Genomic DNA, 19,480 nt, shown 5'->3' on the forward strand with positions numbered 1-19,480 from the left:
AGAATGAGAAACGATATGATATGAATGATGAACGATATCTGAAACGATATTAAAAATGATATGATATGTACATAATGCTAGCGGGGTTGCATTAAAGGATAATGAAAATGGAAAAGTTTTGAGACCTCATGCATTATGTGTGCTCATGTATTTGGGGGATACCCTTATCCTCCCATCACGAGGGTACGGACGCGTACATCCAATGGCAGGATAACGATTGTTATGTTTTGCATAACGCTGCTGTGACGGTTACTAGTTCTAACGGGTTCCAGCATAAGGGGCTCCCAGAGTATGCCCACCGGATAAGAAAAGTGTCCCAGCAGTGTGCGAACTAGCTGGTGAGCCCATACTCACACATATGGGCTATGTGTAGAGTATATGGTACACGTCCAAAATTACCCGTTAGGACAGCACCGTAGGGAAAACGAAACGAAAGATAGGTCTCATCATTTCATTGCATGTGATTGTTGCATTTAACCCCAATAGTGGGGTCACTTATGGAGTATTTCTCTAAATACTCAAGCCATGTGCTACTACATTTTTCAGGTTAAAGCAAGGCATTCCTATACGGCTAACGACGGCATCACAACTCGAGACCATGGCACATGCATAGGGTAATGGTATTTATTTTCTTAGACTTAGGCTAGACTAGGTGGTTTTTAACTTAAACTCTTATTCATTTTATTTAGTCTTTTGTGGTGTCGTTTTAAAGATGTTTTCGAAACACGTAAGTCCATGGCTGTGTTTTAAGATAAAAGTTATGTTTTATGAAATTTGAATGAAGTCTTCCGCATTCAATATTTATGGTACGTATACGGTAGCGACTTTAAATTAAGTAGAAAATTTCAGGTCGTTATACTTCTGCATCGAGTTAATTTCAATTGTTGAAATCTTTTTAGGACACTCCTAGTTTATGGAAACTAGAAAATTTTGGATTGATAACATCTCCTTTTAAATCTTTTTATTGTTGAACTATTTGACTAAATTGCATGTTTTAGAGGATACCCCAAGCATGATTTTTTAAATGTCTTTAGCATATCTTCATATATCATAAATTATAAAGTTTTAGTATTAAGTGACGTATTCAATTGATATGTGTGTGGAAATTCAGGTCATAATAGTTACTAGGACATCATTGAATGTCGTTGAGGTCTACTAGGTTACTTGAGCATCCAGAATGTATCTCCTCAAGCTAATCCATTATCTAGGTGCACATGGGTCTAAATCTATGATCATCACGCACTATCCTAGGGTACTCGGTCTACTGAAAGCGTATTATCCTGGGTCAACTTGGAACCGCTCTAACTCTAGTGCTCTAGTCTTAACTTGGTTCTCTTGTGCATGATTTGTTAGGGAGATTATCCTATCGCTCACCTAGAGCATGGTATTCACAAACTAAAAATTCGTGCAAGATTGTTAGGGAGATAATCCTTTCAATCACCTAAAGTACCGAAGACGTAAACTAAACATTCATGCAAACTCAACAGAGAGATAACATCCATCAATCACCTGGAGCACAGATTATAATAGCTCATCCTCTGTAACGACCCGAAATTTTCTACTTAATTTAAGGTCGCTACTGTATACATGTCATAAACATAAATGCGGAAATACTTCATTTAGATTTTCATAAAACATAACCTTAAGCATAAAACACAGCCATGGACTTATGTGTTTTGAAATGGCTGTGTTTTGAAAACACCTTTAAAACGACACAATAAAATACTAACTAAAATAAATAAATGTTTAAATTAAAACATCATATTCTAGCCTAACTCTATGCATGTGTCATAGTCTTGAGTTGTGCATGTCATCCTTGCGCAGGAGCCATGTTAATCTTCTCTGTATTGTTCTAATTTTATGGGATGTCCCGGTAATTGAGTATGTTGTTATTGTCTGGTCATTATAAAATATAACTCATAATTAAATTTTTACACCAATGACTGTATCATAATTGATTGCGTTATTGTTAGCTTAATTCTATATTTATTATAATTTAGAATACGTTATATTTTCCCTTGCATGGAATGTGAATGTAAATTGTTGTATTGATGATGTTTAGATTTACTGAGATTGTTGCTATGAATGAGTAGTTTTAGTTTTAGTAAGCTACTAAATGTTAGTATATGCGTGAAAATGATTTTGTTAAGCAAGATCAAATGTTTTAGTTAGACGTCTCGAACATAGATAAACTACACATTCTTATGACCATAGAGATGGGAATGAACGTACCAATGTATAATGAAGAGTAAGTAGTTTCAAATGAAATAAAAATGACCTAAGAAGCTTATGACCTAAGAAGCTTGGTAGATGTCAATATCTTATAGTATACTATAGATATTAAAAGTGGTAGTGTCTGAAAGAAAATTTTATAACTTTGAAGTATGTAAAGAAAAAAAAAATGAGTTAAGACCATAAAAGTTTAAAACATGTATACTTAAATTGATTGGTGAATAGCATAAGTGTTTTTAATGGAAGCTGAGCTTTGGAAGTAGGGAGATGTAGAAAACTTTCCTGCCTTAATACAAGTTAAAATTAAAAAAAAAAAAAAAGAAAGTAATACCACCAACTATGGAAGTTGTGAAGTGATTTAAAAGTATCGAGCCACAATTTGGATGAGGCATTACGGTCTGGTCAAAATTTTAGAGGTATATGGAGAGGGACTACGGTATGAGATTGTCAAGATACCTTAAATTTAAGAAACCATGATTTAAGATGAACTTGGGTGGGGGATACATGAGGATTAGAGTGAAACATTTTGATATGGAAAATCAACCCAAGGGAAAGTATGGAACGGATTACCTTGATGATCAAGATCAAGGGTAAAGAAAACTCGTTTCTAAACTCGTGATTCGAATCACTCCACAAGAGGTTTGATCAATACCACTTGAATGACTCTACATGCAAGTTCTAAACACAAGAATTTGCAAAGAAAGTTTAGCTCTCAACAAAGCTAAAATAGAAATTCTATTCTTAATTTCAAAATCTGCTGTCTAATCAAAGAAAAGAAGGCTTTATATAGCCCTTACAATCTTAACCTATGTGATATATAACTCCCAAATTAAATGGGCTAGTAAATGAAAAATACCCATAACTTCCATATTAAAATGGCTAGTTAATGGCGGAATATAGTAACCTATGTGGGTTACAATATAACCTTAACTCCTATATTTAAAACTAGCTTAAATATGACAAACAAATATTTAAACTATAATTAAATAATGCAATTAATAAAATGTGCTTATTGACTCATCCTTGGACTAGTTTCATAAATTGAGCGGAGTTCATTAAATGCAACATAAAGTGCATTTAATTCATCTCTTTCTTGAAGCTTAACTTTGCACAACGTATAAGGGAGGTCTTCAGCGTCTTCTAGAATTTCCTTTGATGAGCTCACCATAGCTTGAATATAACTGTATAAGGTTTGTTGTAGCTTCTTAGCTCTCGTCCTTGTAATTGGACCTTGAGGTATGGAAATTCCTTGGTCGTAGTTCATATCACATTTTCTCTAAATCAACTAGAAGTTTTGTGGTAATCCTCCTTAGGGCACACAAATGCACCCAAGAAGCTCAACATAAACAAATTGTTGTAGAAAATTACTGATGAATTTTTCCTAGCAATGTCAATCTGGTTAAAAGGTATCACGATGTATCACGATCGTTAAGGTTTCAAAACTATCATTTTAAGTTTGATTTTTTTAAGTATCTCATGTTTTATTGCATTTGAGGATATCCACCATGCTTATATAATACCAATTTTTAGAAGAGAATTTTGTTAAGCCTCCTCTTGATATTACAAAGGTGTTGAAAAAAAAAATGAAGGTTGTGGTATCTTCCCGTTATGGTTATAAAAACGTTAGTTTAGTGTTGTACTAGATAAGGTGTACCAAGAGAAAAACCTATTTGACAATGTTTACTATGAAAGTTACCAAAATCTCAAATTTTAGCTTGGCCACAAATCAAATATAGTAAGTCGTTAGTAAGTAGATCCATGTGATTTACTAGTGTATCGATTTGCATTGGGTTAGAGTGAAGTTCTTAACTAGTTTCATATCATGATTTTGACTCCAAAAATTTACTAGAATTGGAGTAGGTAGCCCAAAAAGAGGAAGTATTACAAATTTCTTAATTTTGTATGGAAAAATAGGCAAATTTGCATATGTAATTCATCTACAAAGATGAGACATTAATGATGAGCCAAATTAGGTGGACCGTTACAAACAATAATGAGGAAAGGAAAACATTTTTTTTATTATTATTATTAAAAAAAAAGTAGAGAACTAACAATTTTTATTGGAAACATTCCTTTAATGAATTCTCTAGGAATTTCTATAGTAAATGGACTACATAGAATTGTGATCAATCAAATATTGCAAAGCCTCGATATTTATTATCGGTCAAAATTTGACCATAACGGAATTTTGGTCTATACAGGCACCACAATATCTGATTTGGGAGGAAGATTAGAATTAGAGATGGATCGAAAAGCAAAGATTTGGGCTCGTGTGAGTATGAAACATAAAATATATATTCTAGTTCTATCATCAGCTATGGATTTGAATCTAAGAGAACTTCTTGAGAATGTTTGCTACCCTGAAATTTTTGTCTTTCGTGAATGATAAGGGGAAAAAAATTGGATAAAAAGGAAACTCCATTTTGAAGTTTTATCAACAATTTTCTTGTATAGGTGAGATCAGTTATTTTAAAAATGAGACTTTTGATGATGTATGGGCAAAGAGGTCCATTATTTAACTTTGGAGAAAAATGTAATAAAGGAAATTAGCAAACTATTGATGGTTGATAGAATCATCCTGACAAAAAAATGAAAGAAGGAAAGAAGTGAGGATCTTGAGATTAAGATTGGGTAAGTTGCCAATTTTAGTGTCCACATGAACATTGATTTCAATGAAGCGCTTGAGCTACCAACTTAGTATATAAATTATGTTGTTCATGAAATTTTAGAAGAGACTCAATATGACATGGTAATATTATGTATGAAATTTGGTGACCATTAGGTTATGATAACGGGCTAAACTAAGGTTAGGTGTAAAATGACTAAAATACCCCTATAATTATGTACCACTAGCTTATAATCAAAGTGACCTAAGTGAGATGAAATTTGATGAGGAGCTTATGTCATAGTGTAAAGGGATTACACAAAGTTACAAGGCCATTGAAATATGTTAAGAATTAAATCAAGATTTGGGGTGGTAAATTGTAACGACCCAAAATTTTCTACTTAATTTAAGGTCGCTACTATATACGTACCATAAACATTGAATGCAGAAGACTTCATTTAAATTCCATAAACATAACATTTATCTTAAAACACAACCATGAACTTATATGTGTTTTGAAAACAGCTTTCAAATGACACAACAAAAGACTAAATAAAATGAATAAGAGTTTAAGTTAAAAACATCATATTCTAGCCTAAATCTAAGAAAATAAATACCATTATCCTATACATGTGTCATGGTCTCGAGTTGCGATGCCATCGTTAGCCGTACAGGAATGTCTTGCTTTAACCTCAAAAATGTAGTAGCACATGGCTTTAGTATTTAAAGAAATACTGAGTGACCCCACTATTGGGATTAAATGCAACAATCACATGCAATGAGATGATGGGACCTATCTTTCATTCTGTTTTCCCTACGGTGTTGTCCTACCATATACTCTACACACAACCCATATGTGCGAGTATGCGCTCACCAGCTTGTTTGCACACCGCTGGACCACTTTCCTTATCCGGTGGACATACTCTGGGAGCCCCTTAGGCCGGACACCCGCTAGAACTAGTAACCGTCACGGCAGTGTTATGCAAAGCATAACGATCGTTGTCCTGCCATTGGATGTACGCGTCCGTACCCTCGTGATGGGAGGATAGGGGTATCCCCCAAATGCATGAGCGCACATAATGCATGAGGTCCCAAAACTTTTCCATTTCCATTATTCTTTAATGCAACCCCGCTAGCATTATGTACATATCATATCATTTTTAATATCGTTTCAGATATCGTTCATCATTCATGTCATATCGTTTCTCATTCTTCATTTCATACATAATTCTAACGGGGTTATATTTCATGTCATTTATCGTAATTTCATGTCATTCATATCATGTTGTATACACACAATTTAAGAGACCTAACATAACGTTCTATGCTTTTAACATAACATTTCATCATATACACATCATACCATGACATATTGCATCACAATGTATCATATCATAAACAAGTCATAATGTAAACACTTCGTAATCATATCGTTCTCTAACTTATCATAGTCTTAACGTTCTTATACCTATCATAGACATATCATTACGTGAACGTACCTTAGTCATATCATCACAAGAACTTAAGCTAATGCTATCGTTCTATCAATCCTAATGCTATTGTTCTATCAATCTATCACAAACCTATCCCTTTCTACCCGTAGCCTAACCGTATTCTTCCATCAATCTCTCTTTTTCATATCAGTCCGGTATGTAACCTAACCTTAATGTTTCATGGTATTTTACTCCTATCGTTACTTTTCGTTTTGTGCATCCTTCTTGTATCCTATCTCAAACATATCCTTGAACACATCGCACTATAATTATTATCATACAATTCACATATTATAACATATACATAACACATAGAAGCATATCGATACACAGACAATTCACATATATCAATATATATGACACGTGCAGAACCACAGGGCACGTGTCAACATCAAATATAACCATACCGATATAAGGTCACTTACCTAGCTAACTTAAGTCGTTGTCACGAATATATCTTTAATAAAAGTTCGATTCCGTCCTTTGAAAACCGAGTCAACCTATATGAACCATGACATTAGTTTAAGGTTTGAACTATACAAAATTATTTCTCTAATTTACATTGGACATCTTAAAATTCTGGTATTTACTGTTATGAGTTCATTGCCCTCTGATATTTACTGTTTTATTGTTAAATTTTGTTCAACAAATCTTTACCTCAATCTCCCTCCCTCTCTCTCTCTCATTATTTTCATTTGTAAATAGATTTTTAATTGTGTAAACAGATATTACTATTTTAAATCTATTATTTGGCTACGATCTTACAGTTTACATTTATAGATCTGCCAACTAAAATTTGATTGAATCTAACCTTACTTGTATAACTTAAAATGCTAATAAAAATCTAATCAATTGTATATGAGATCTGATTATTACAGGACCTAGTAAAATATGGGATATGGGATCTGATTATTATAGGATCTGGTAAAATATGAAACAAGATTTGATCCTAAATTTTTTATAACCATAACTATATAAAGGAAAAGGAAATATGAGATACGATTTTACCATGAAGGACCAAAATCTCTAAATCATGATCCGTGTATGTTGAAAGGACCAAAATCTCTAAATCCTGATCTATGTATGTTGAAAGGACCAAAATCTCTAAATCGTGATCGGTGTATGTTGAAAGTCATTTTACCTTTTGTATGTTGAAAGTCATTTTACCTTTTCTCAAATCTGATGTTTTATGTTGAAAGTCATTTTTCTTCTTCTAAAATCTGACCTTTAGGTTGAAAGTCATTTTACTTCTTCTAAAATCTGACCATGATTGTTTTTCCATTTTCCTTCTTATAAAATCTTTTTTTATAAGGATGAGTTGAAGAGAGATAATTATGGGAAGGGACAGGAGGTTAGTGGAGGGAATGGGAAAATGTTGTTTTTTTTTTTTTTTTTGGTTTATTTATTTATTATTATTGTTATTTAACTTTTTTTTATAATTATTTTTATTTGTTTATTTATTTATTTATGATTTTATTTATTTTTATTTTTATTTTTTGGGCTATTACATAAATGACCAAAAGACCCTTATGAAAATTCTATAACGTTCTCAAGATCCTAGAAGACTCAGAATACTATAGTAAAATTATATGAGACTCATTTATGATATTAAGGATAAGAAGGAAGGATTTTAGGGAATTAAAACAATTTTGGAGTATGAATCAAGATTTAAAAGATGTAACTATCCATCAAGACACTTTATAAGAAACCAAAGTTTCTATGAATATCAAGTGATAGGCTTACGAAAGTTTGATGCATGCAAATAAATGTTTATGACTCATATGGATTAGGGTATACTTGTTAAGAATTTTTACTTAGGGGTACTTGAAGACTTAACAAAGAACTCTTAGAATAAGGACCCGAGTTATTCCAAGATTAAAACATTTTCGAGACGAAAGTTAGTTTTAGAGTTATATGATATAATAGCCCAAAATAATAAATAAAAAAAATAATTATAAAAAAATATATACGCTAAAAATAATAATAATAATAATTCATAAATAACTAACTAACAAAGAATTACTTAAAAATAAAAATAAAAATAAAATAAAATGTACTCACCTCTCTCCACTAACAATTATCCCTTCCAACAATTATCTCTTCTCAACCCATTTTCATACCATAAAGTAACACAAAAAGGAAACAGACAAACAACCATGGTGAGATTTACTTAGAAAATAAATATGGCTTTTACACGTTGAGATTCACAAGATTAATAAGGTATATATTAAATCTTCATTTTCTTTTATCTCCATTAAATTATTGCAATAGTTTAGTTTTAAGTTAAAAACTAAATGTGAATCATTTATATGAATTCGAGTAAATGAGTTAGATTAGTAATATTAGGTTAAATTTATATCAGTAGCCAAATGAATAAATTAAAAATAGAATGGCCAAGAAAATTTGTGAACAAAAGGAAAGATTTGGAAACAAGGATTCACTAGAAATTTCGAATACATGAGAACAAAATTAAAAGGCAAGCTAGTAAATACAGATTAAAAAAAACAAGATTCACTAATTAAAAACCATAAACTAAATATGGAGAGAAAAGTAAATACACATAGCAGTAAAAAGGGAAATAACTCTATCTACTTTTTTTATACAACCGTAACCATGGAAAATAAGATTTTTAATAAAAATATAATGGTAGATATATAACATTTCAAGACTTTTAACAACGAACCAATGTAGATTAGAGAAATAATTTTATAGAATTCAAACTTGAAACTGATGACATGGGCTCACATAGGTTGACTTGGATTTCAAATGACAAAATCAAACTTACATTAAAGATATATTCGTGACAACAACTTAAGCTAACCAAGTAAGTGGCTCATCTGTCGTAGGTTACGCATTGTATGTTGTATTGTTGGCACATGTCCATAGATTTGCACGTGTCATTAAACTGTATGCTAGACTGTTATGCTTGAACACATAAGCTTGTGAAATATAAATGTATGTTGTTTAGTATGATGTGATGTATCGTGCTTGTGACGTTATGATGTTCTTAGATGATTATGGCATGATTGTACGATATATTTGAACGTAAACAACATGAAATGTATGACATGAAATCACGGTAAATTGCATGAGATATAACCCTGTTAGAATTATATATGGTATGTAGATTGAAAAATGAGAAACGATATGTTATGCACGAATAATGAAAGCGGGGTTATATTTAATAATGTTGAAAATTGAAAAATGTTGGGATCTCATGCATTATGTATGCTCATGCATTAGGGGGATACCCCTATTCCTTCACGAGGGTACGGACGTGTATATCCATTAGGCTGGCGAAGTAGTGTTATGTTTTACATAATGCTGCCGTGACGGTTACGAATTCTAATGGGTGTCTGGCAAAAGTTGAGCTACCAAAGAAGGCTTGTCCGACAAGAAAAGGGACACAGCGGTGTGCAAACTGACTAGTGAGCCCATACTCGTACGTATGGGCTATGTGTAGAGTATATGATGTATATTATAACGTTCCAAGACTTTATTCATGTAAAGTCTTTAATGCTTGCATGAAGTCTAGAATGAACCATTGTAAGAGTTAGAGAATTGAACGTGAAATTGATGTCATGTATTCATATAGGTTGACTTGGATACAAAGGACAAAATCAAAGTTTCATTAAGGATAAATTGGTGACACCAGTATAAGCTAATCAGGTAAGTGACCTTACTATCGGCTAGGTTGAAAGACTTGTCTTATCTATGACGACACGTGCCCAATGGCCCTTGCACATGTCATTTATGCTTTATGTTATGTGATGACGTTAGATGTTGATGTTGTATAATGATGTGTTGATGTTGTATGATGATGTGATGAAGTGATGACGTTAGATGATGATGTGATGATGTTATATGATGACTTGATGATGTTAGATAATGATGTGATGATGTTATATGAATGACGTACTTAGTATATTTGATGCACTTTATGACAATATGATGAGTATGATAATTGCGTGACGTTTACTTTAATATGATGATGTTTTCCATATTGAGCGTGCTATATGAGAATGAGTGTCATAATGCATCATGTCGTTAGATCGACATAAGACACAACCCTAAATATAAATAATGAAAATGATATTAATATAAATATCTAAGAGTACGTGTTACCTAGAGGAACAAAGAGATGAGACTCAAAGGTTGTGTCAGAAGAGACATTATGATGGATTTAGAGGGACCTCATGCATATTGCATGTTCATAACATAGGGCTATACCCCTAGAGATGATGAGTGCGGACGCGCATAGTATGATGATGAGTGCGAATGTGCACGAGTGCCAATGCACTCAGATGAGGGTGTTCATGAGACGCATGACACTATGGGGTTCCGCTGACCTCCGGACGTCGCTACAAATTTGCTTGACTAGAGGGTCTAGGGGGTGTGCGAGGGCCCTAGGGATTCACACTCGCACGTGTGGGTCGTGTGTAGGGAAGTACTACACATCCAATTTGTCCGAGACTCGAGGCCACCCTTATGATGATTAGAGATAGATCCCTAAATCATGATTGCATGTGTTTGTATTTGCATGGCCCCCTATAGTGGGGCCACTTACTGAGTATTCTTCGAAATACTCAAGCCGTGTGCCACATCATTTTTCAAGTAAAAGCAAGGAGCACTTGTACGGAGGTTGGCAGCATCGCGAGCAGAGACTGTGGCACGTACATAGGGTAGACTCATTTAAATTCCTAGTCTTAAGTTAAGAACAGGTTGTTTTGAATTTCATTGTTTTAAATTATTTTGTATTTGTTTTTATTTTCTCTCAATTTCAGTATTTCGCATTTAAACAAGTAAGACCATAGTTGTGACAGAGAAGAAATTGTTTTAAACATATTTTCGAAATTTACATTATAAATAATGTTCATGTAAGAGTTATATTTCTGCATGAACATGAGACGTTAGTTGCGATTCTGAGTATGTGGATATTAAGGGGCGTTACACAAAATTGACAGAAAACTATGTTCTTATCATTTCTTGATGATGGACAAAACTCTAACTTTCGGTCAGATACAACTTTGACTTCCTTTACATAACTTGTATTAAATTTGAGTAAGAACAACGTGACAAAAATTCATAATCTAATTCCAAAATAATCTCTCTGGAAGTAAAATTGAAACTAAAATCTCAAAGATCTAACTTTCCATTCTACCTCGGTTCTATCTATTATCCCAAAGCCACTTAGCATTTCTTGTAATAGATCTTTGGTGAAATTTGGAATCCAAGTAGTATTTGGAGTGGATTTCTGTTTTTCTCTCTACCTCTCTCTCAAAACCCTCTCTCACCTTTCTTTTTTTTTTTCTTTTTCTTCTCATTCATGATATTGGTTAAAGCATTAGTAGACTCTTTATTAGGATTTTTCACCCCCTCTTCTTCTACTCAAGCTCCTTACTCCCTCTTCTCTTCTCGGTATTTATACTTACTCCTTCTCCTTTCCACCAACATGAAACTCATTGCCAGTCTCGATCGAATGTCAGAGCAATAACTTATTAGAAATGAGAATCAAAATTACCATTTTACCCCTTAGTGTTGGACTTTGAAAATTTTCTAAATTTGTTACTATTTTCTTTTATATTTTTTGATGAATTTTTTCTCTCTTAAAATTTAACTTGGAAGAGACTCAATAAAATTTCATAATTTTTACTAATTCTAGTCAGAATTGGGTCTTACATAAATAATAGCCCTTTCCACCCCAATTTAAGAATAGAAGCCACATTTGTTCTCTTACTCAGTGCCAAGATTGACTATTATACCCAAAATATGATCGTAGACACAATGACTAATATCTTGTTGGCAAGGGAGCATATTATGGTTGTGGCTGTGGTTGAACTAAACGACCAATAAACCTTTGGGTTCTTGATAGAGGGGTTAACAATAAAGTCAAGCTATGACTCACTTTACCATTATCGTGAAAAAGGATGGACCAAACATAGTAATAATAGGAACATACTCTCGTCTAGATTACCTAGTTTATGTATAGTTGAAATTAGGTAACGTGCAATTATGTAAGGAATATTTGTGAAGCAGGCACATATAGAGGGTGAATTCTTAGATATTATGGTTACAACATTTATCTCAATAGTAGCAGTGTTAGTGGCTAGTAAATAGGTTAAGAGGAGCAGGTAACATAGTCATATGGTGGGGATATAGGAAATTGTTGAGCCCATCTAAGTACCAAATTCAAATTCTAGATCCATACATGAATCTTGGGAATAGAAGGGCTTTTTGGCCCTTAATCTCAAATGAATTAATTTTAATTAATTGATGCTTTGATGATAACAAACTTACACTTAATTATTAACCATTATCAGTATTTTGAATTGTCCACAGGTATAAGGTTTAGAATAATGATTTCAACTCCTTTTTCAATCACTCAAATCAAAGCTAAAACAAAGGAGTTGTAGTGGAAACAAGATACCCAACATGATGATGTGGCGGCTAAATTGACATCATGAACCAATTAAAATATGACACTTACAACTTTGAGAGAGTACCAGTGGGTGGGTGGAGTTTTTAATTGCTTTTAATAAATAGAAATAAATTTATTTATATACATTATATATCATTTGAATTATATAAAAATAAATAAAAAAAATCGTTACTCACATTATTTTTATTAGTATTATATTATAAATTTTAAAATTTGAATTTAAAGGTTAATCACATTCCTTTTTATTATTATTATTTATTTTTATTTTTTTTAGTAAATTTTGAATTTTTCGTTAACTATCCATAAATTTTTATTATTTTTTATATGATATTATTATATTATTATATTTATAAAATAATAATAATAATAAATTTAGAAATTTTTTAATATTAATGCTCCCTTCCATTTCTCTTTCAACACAATTTAATGGAATATCTGAATTCCTATTTTTTCCACTCTTCTCCATTCAACACACAACTTTAGTAATTTTTTCGATCTCAATTTTTCTAAACCCTCTGTTGTTGCTGTTTCTAAGCTTCCAATTCTATTTCTTTTAATCTTAATCTTGAGAGAGATTTTTATTGTACGGTAAGAAAATAGTTGTGAGGAAATAGTTGGGAGCGATCAAATTATAAATTAGTCCTTTAGAGAGTTGTGGTGTATTCCTACAAAGTTCAAATACTTGTACCGGTTTGATCTTGAGTCGTGGAAAGGATTGAGTTTACTATTGAACTCGTAAAAAGAGTGATGTAGCGGTTGGGCTCTGATCTGAGGAAATAGTCAAGAAAAACTTGTTCAAATTCCCAAGAGGCGCTCGGAGAGTAGAGCAAGTCAAATTTGACCGAACCACTGTAAAACTACGTTGTTATATTTTCTAACTCTTTCCTATTTAATTTCGAAATTGTTATTGTGATTTATTGCATACTCTAAGTTTTTCATAATTATTTATTGTTTTGACTTGAACTATTTTATTGTATTAATTATCATCTTCTACTGATTGTGTTTCTTATTAGAAAAATTAATCACGATTTTTTATGTTAAAACCCTATTCACCCCTCTAGGGTTGTCATACCGATCCAACAATTACACTTACCTATAAAGGAAGCTTCTTAGAGTTTAAAGAAAGCTAGATCTGACACCAATATTTACAGAATTCTCTAAGATCTCGTATAAAAACATGAGGGATTGATGTGCTCAAATGAGTTAGTAATGATATATCACTATCAGACTAGGCCTTATTAGGTCAACCTGAGGTATTATGGTAGCCAACCTAGATGAACACCATGAAACTTATGAAAGGATTAAAAACTCTCAAGATAATTGCATAGAACTTAGGTGAGTAATTGTTCTTTAACGAGAAATGTGGCCGTGTCATAAAATGATATAGGCTCAATTTGACAACATAAGAAAGCTACAAGGCTAATCTCAATTAGGCAGCAAAGGACAAAATATGGTCAAGATATCATCAGTTTAAAGGTTCGAGAAGAGGACATATTAAAGATTGCCTACAGAAGTCGATATGGTAACTATGAGATTACCATTGTATCCTTCAACCAGACTACTTCCCCTGTAATATTTATGTAATTGATGAACGGATGTTAATTGACTTTCTTGATACATTTATCATTGTCTTCGTTGATTATAAACTTGTGTAGTTATGATGAAAGCTCATGAGAGTGTGAGTTAATATGCTTTCTAACCGAACAAAAGAAGAAATTAACTTCAAGCAATTTTAGGATAATTGTTAGTAGTTATTAACTTAATAAGTTTAGGAAAATCTTTGTGTTGGTTAAGAATAATGGTGAGTAGTTGCTAACTTGCCCAGAAAGTTAAGGAAATTAATCAGTGTTTTCTCTTCTATAAATAGTCTTCAAATGTACACTCTCCGTTCAAGTTGTTCTTACTTCTTCATTTATCTCTTTCGATATATTTCGATCGTGGGTCATATCCAACATTCGGGATCAAAACTAGGATACCGAAACAAATGTCGTCACTATACAATGTCATTGAAGGAGATATGATGATGATAAAGAGTTGAAAGGAGGGGAGTGCAACACTTCAGTACCCGTTACTCATGAAGAGTAACTATGCAATATGGTCGATAAAGATGCGTGTTAACCTATAGGCACATGGCATGTGGAACGTCATCGAGCATGAGGAGTGTAAGGACATGATGGCTCTTATCGCCACCAAGCAATCTCTGTCACGCCCCAATATTTTACTTCGGACCGTGACTAACAACGAAACATGAATGCACAAAATAATTTAAGTATGAAATAGAGAAAAATCATTTACTTCCAATAAAATTTTGAACGACAAACAAAAACAATTAACAGTTTGGAAACAAATTACGAAAGAATGCAAATACCAAAATAAAGATTGGACTAACGCCCCGGTACAACCCATTCCTCTATGACAATCTCCGTCTCCATCACGCCCGCCCTTGACCGATGCTTCGTGCTCCTGAACAAGGAAAACATAGCAAGGATGAGTATAAAAATTATACTTAGTAAGTCACCTACTTGTAGGCTCTCATCGTATCCTAACTTAAAAGATTCTCACGATCTTCTAATTTGATTCTAGGACATCTGGTTCTAATCTTAGTCCCTTGGGCTTTACTGGTTCATTGTCCTTTCATTTGATACCTAAAGGTTCCATACGTCAAGCTGATATGGCTGGTATCTCTTTATGAGGCGCTACCTCTGCATGGCTATCTGAGACTACATGGTATCTAGCTTAGGGGTGTGCTGAGTACCTACTAAGCCCATATAGTCCCTCAATGGGGGGCGCGACCCAATCTATTCCCATGCAGCTAATGGGTTGTACAAGTGGGGACCCATTTCCCATGCGAAATGGCTAGGAGCAGTAAGAACTGGTCAGAAACCCCCGGTCCTCCCACGAAGCTATAGATACCGTTCACACTCTAGCTGAAGGGAATGAACTCTTCATCCACGTAATGAAAGCATTGGGAACCGTTTTGATTTTTATTAAGAATTAAAACAAAGCAATAAATATGAGAGTAAGAACTCTACCTTTCTAGAAACTTTCTTTCTTGCTATGACTCAAATACAAGGTAAAGATGGGAGCCTCTTGAAAAAAAAATCCCAAAGGATTGGAGAAGAAGAAATAGTTTCGAAAATTATTTGTAGATGTAATTTCATTCTTAAGAGAAAGTAGGAGAGATTGGTGTATTTTGGCTCAACCCGAGGGTCCTATTTATAGGGACAGTTGAAGATTCTTTGTCAAATAATATATTTCTCTATTTAATATATTATAATATAATACCTTATACAAATTATATTTAGATATTATAAGATATTATAATATACATTTAATTAATTTGAATCTCATTCAAATTTTAAATATATTTTTATTCAATGTATCAAAAATACATTAATTGATTTATTATTTAATTGTATCAAATACAATAAATATATTTTTCTTTTTTAATATATCTAATATATTAAATATTAATTTGAACACTTCAAATTAAATATATTTTCTCTAGTTATTTAATATATCTAATATATTAAATATTAATTTGATATTTCAAATTAAATTTATTTTTTTATATTTAATATATCTAATATATTAAATATCAATTTGAACACTTCAAATTTTCTTTCAAATAAATTGATTCTTTTGAGTGTTACTATCAGCTAGCAAGAGACCTTATGGACCAAAAAATTAGAAGCTCCAATATATAAAATTAATTAATTAAACTCTCTAATTAATCAATTTTCATTCATTAAAGGTAGGTCACTCCACTATAGACCTAGAGTTGCACTCTTATGCATTGTAGAACGTATGTCCATTGATATAACTATTACAAGCAAGTCAATCCTTCACAAGTTATTCATAATTACAGCTGGGTCAAAAGTCTGTTTTACCCCTGTAATTATATCTTTCACCTTTAAGTACCACTAATTCTCTAATGAACCATTTGTCTATGATCCAATCCTAAACCAAGTCCCTCTCGGGCCAATGAGAGGGTGAGGCCCCATTGTTCAAGTCCCGAAATCAGTACTTAAGAGAACAACTCATCTACTTTCCTTATATGGAAAGGGGTGAACTCCATCTCATGAGATTATGTTCCAACTCCCTATTTGGTCAAGTTCCCAAAATGGTAGGCATATTGAATCCATTAAAAAGCCATTTTCACCCATGTAAATTAAAGATGGTAGGAGTTCATAACTCACGATTAAGATCGAGTCGCATATGATGATCATGTGAAATATTAATATGCTCAATTAACAGATTTATAAAGAGAGATTAAATATTTCTTGGTCCAGTCTTATACAAACTTATTCTATAGGATACTCCACTTACATGTCTCCACATGGATGATTTGGATCAAATCATTTGTAAGGATTACAAAGTGGGTCGTATCAATAGTGTTACCAGGATAAGGCATCCAACCTTATCCGTATACTATAGACTCTTTAGGTTATTACTTGAACACGATCCTCTTGTATGTCAACCACATACGGTTCAAGATTACATTAATAACCTTGGATTTTCATACCATAGATAACAATTAAATTACAAATAAAATAATATAAATTATTGTTAAAAACTAAATAATTAATTACGAGGCTCTAGAGCATAAATCTCAACACTAGCAATCTATGAACACTCCTACCTCGTCGCCGTGGTAATCCGCTAAGTTCCTAAGGGAAGGTTAGGTCTAGCTAGAGTGACTTGTCGCTCCTAATCGCAAATCCGTAGGTTTATCATAGTAATGGGCCATAGAAAATAACAAAGTGTGCATGCAACCGTCATCTAACATCATAATATATAATTCATGCAAATTAGGCATGCAAGCATAATGGGGCGATGACCTCCATCATGCACCCGGAACGCAAAATTCACGCTCCTTGGGGTAAAGTGTAATGACCCTAAATTTTCATATATTCAGAGTCATTAATAAAGTCTCATGTTCATCTATAATTCAGAAATATAACTCTTACATGAACATCATTTATAACGTAAATTTTCTTCTTTGGAAAACACATTCAAAGTCTTACTTGTTTAAATACGAGATACTGAAATTTAGAGAAAATAAAAACAAATACAAAATAATTTAAAACAATGAAATGCTAAACAACCTATTCTAACTAAAGACTAGGAATTTAACTACGAGTCTACCCTATGCACGTGCCACAATCTCTACTCGCGATGCTGCCGCCCTCTATACAAGTATGCCTTGCCTTTACCTAAAAAATGATGTGACACACGACCTGAATATTTCGAAGAATACTCAGTAAGTGGCCCCACTATAGGGGGCCATGCAAATGCAAATACATGCAATCATGATTTAGAGACCTATCTCTAATCATCAAAAGGGTGGTCTCAAGTCTCGGACAAATTGGATGTGTAGTACTTCCCTACACATGACTCACACGTGCGAGTGTGAATCTCCAAGGCGCTCGCACACCACCTGGACTCTCTGGTCAAGCTAATTTGTAGCAACGTCCGGAGGTCAGCGGAACCCCATAGTGTCATGCGCCTCATGGACACCCTCATTTGTGCGCATTCGCATTCATCATACTATGCGCGTTCGCAATCATCATCTCTAGGGGAAGTAACCCTATGCTTATGAACATACAATATGCATGAAGTCCCTCTAAATCCATCATAATGTCTCTTTTGACACAACCCTTTTGTCTCATCTCTTTGTTATACTTATGAGCATACAATATGCATGAGGTCCCTCTAAATCCATCATAATGTCTCTTCTAACACAACCCTCTAGTCTCATCTCTTTGTTACTCTAAGTAACACGTACTTGTGGATATTTATACTAATATCATTTTCATGCTCTTAGGGTTGTGTCCTATGTCGATCTAACGACATGATGCAATATGACACTCATCATCATATAGCATGCTCAATATGGAAAACATCATCATATTAAGGTAAACGTCACGCAATCATCATACTCATCATATTGCCATAAAGTGCATCAAGCATATCAAGTACGCCATTCATCAAAATATATATATACTGCGCACATCATCAAACATCATAACTCATGCATCATCAAGCATCATAACTCATACATCATCATAATTCATACATCGTCATAACTCATACATCATCACACACTATCATACGACTTCGTACGACACAGTTCATCATCATCATAATTCATACAATTTTTACTCTATCCTATAGTAAGGCCACTTACTTGGTTGACCTTAGTTGGAGTACTCCCTAATTTAATTAACGTAAGCTCTTGTTCCTCGAGAGCTACTTCAAATCTTGTCGGGGTTCGCTTCCTATTACACCGTTCGTCATCTTTTGTTAGTATTTCACATTTTAATTAATAATCCAACTAACAATATTAAAATGACCTTAGTAAAAATCGAATTTCATGTTTCCATTGTTTCTAAATTGTATTGGGTAATAAACTTCATGCGGATCATTCCATCCAAATATGATTTGTAATAATATTATATTTAATGGGTACAAATTATAATAATTTCTCATATTTTCCAATTTTCTTCTTTATAATACCCTAAAATGACCGAGCCAAGTACCACATACTTAAGAGCAACTTGAACTTAGCCTAGACTTCACTATCCAAGATTAATACCATGATTAGGCCGAGGTCACTCCCCTATCATTATCAATGCCTTGTTGGGACTATAAGGAGTAGCTAGCTAATCTTAATAGTGAACTTATCTTGATTAGTGGAGGTTTGCATGT

The 19,480-nt window shown here is 33.1% G+C and overlaps 1 non-coding gene across 1 annotated transcript; it reads right to left on the reverse strand.

Annotated features, from left to right (window-relative positions):
- Nucleotides 1-1,779: 1,779 nt before the first annotated feature.
- Nucleotides 1,780-1,882, reverse strand: LOC111481320. Its single transcript, XR_002718037.1, has one exon. It is a non-coding gene; the product is annotated as a U6 spliceosomal RNA (small nuclear RNA).
- Nucleotides 1,883-19,480: the final 17,598 nt, after the last annotated feature.

The sequence above is a fragment of the Cucurbita maxima genome, unplaced genomic scaffold (assembly GCF_002738345.1).
Source record: "Cucurbita maxima cultivar Rimu unplaced genomic scaffold, Cmax_1.0 Cma_Scf00006, whole genome shotgun sequence".
Taxonomy (NCBI): domain Eukaryota; kingdom Viridiplantae; phylum Streptophyta; class Magnoliopsida; order Cucurbitales; family Cucurbitaceae; genus Cucurbita; species Cucurbita maxima.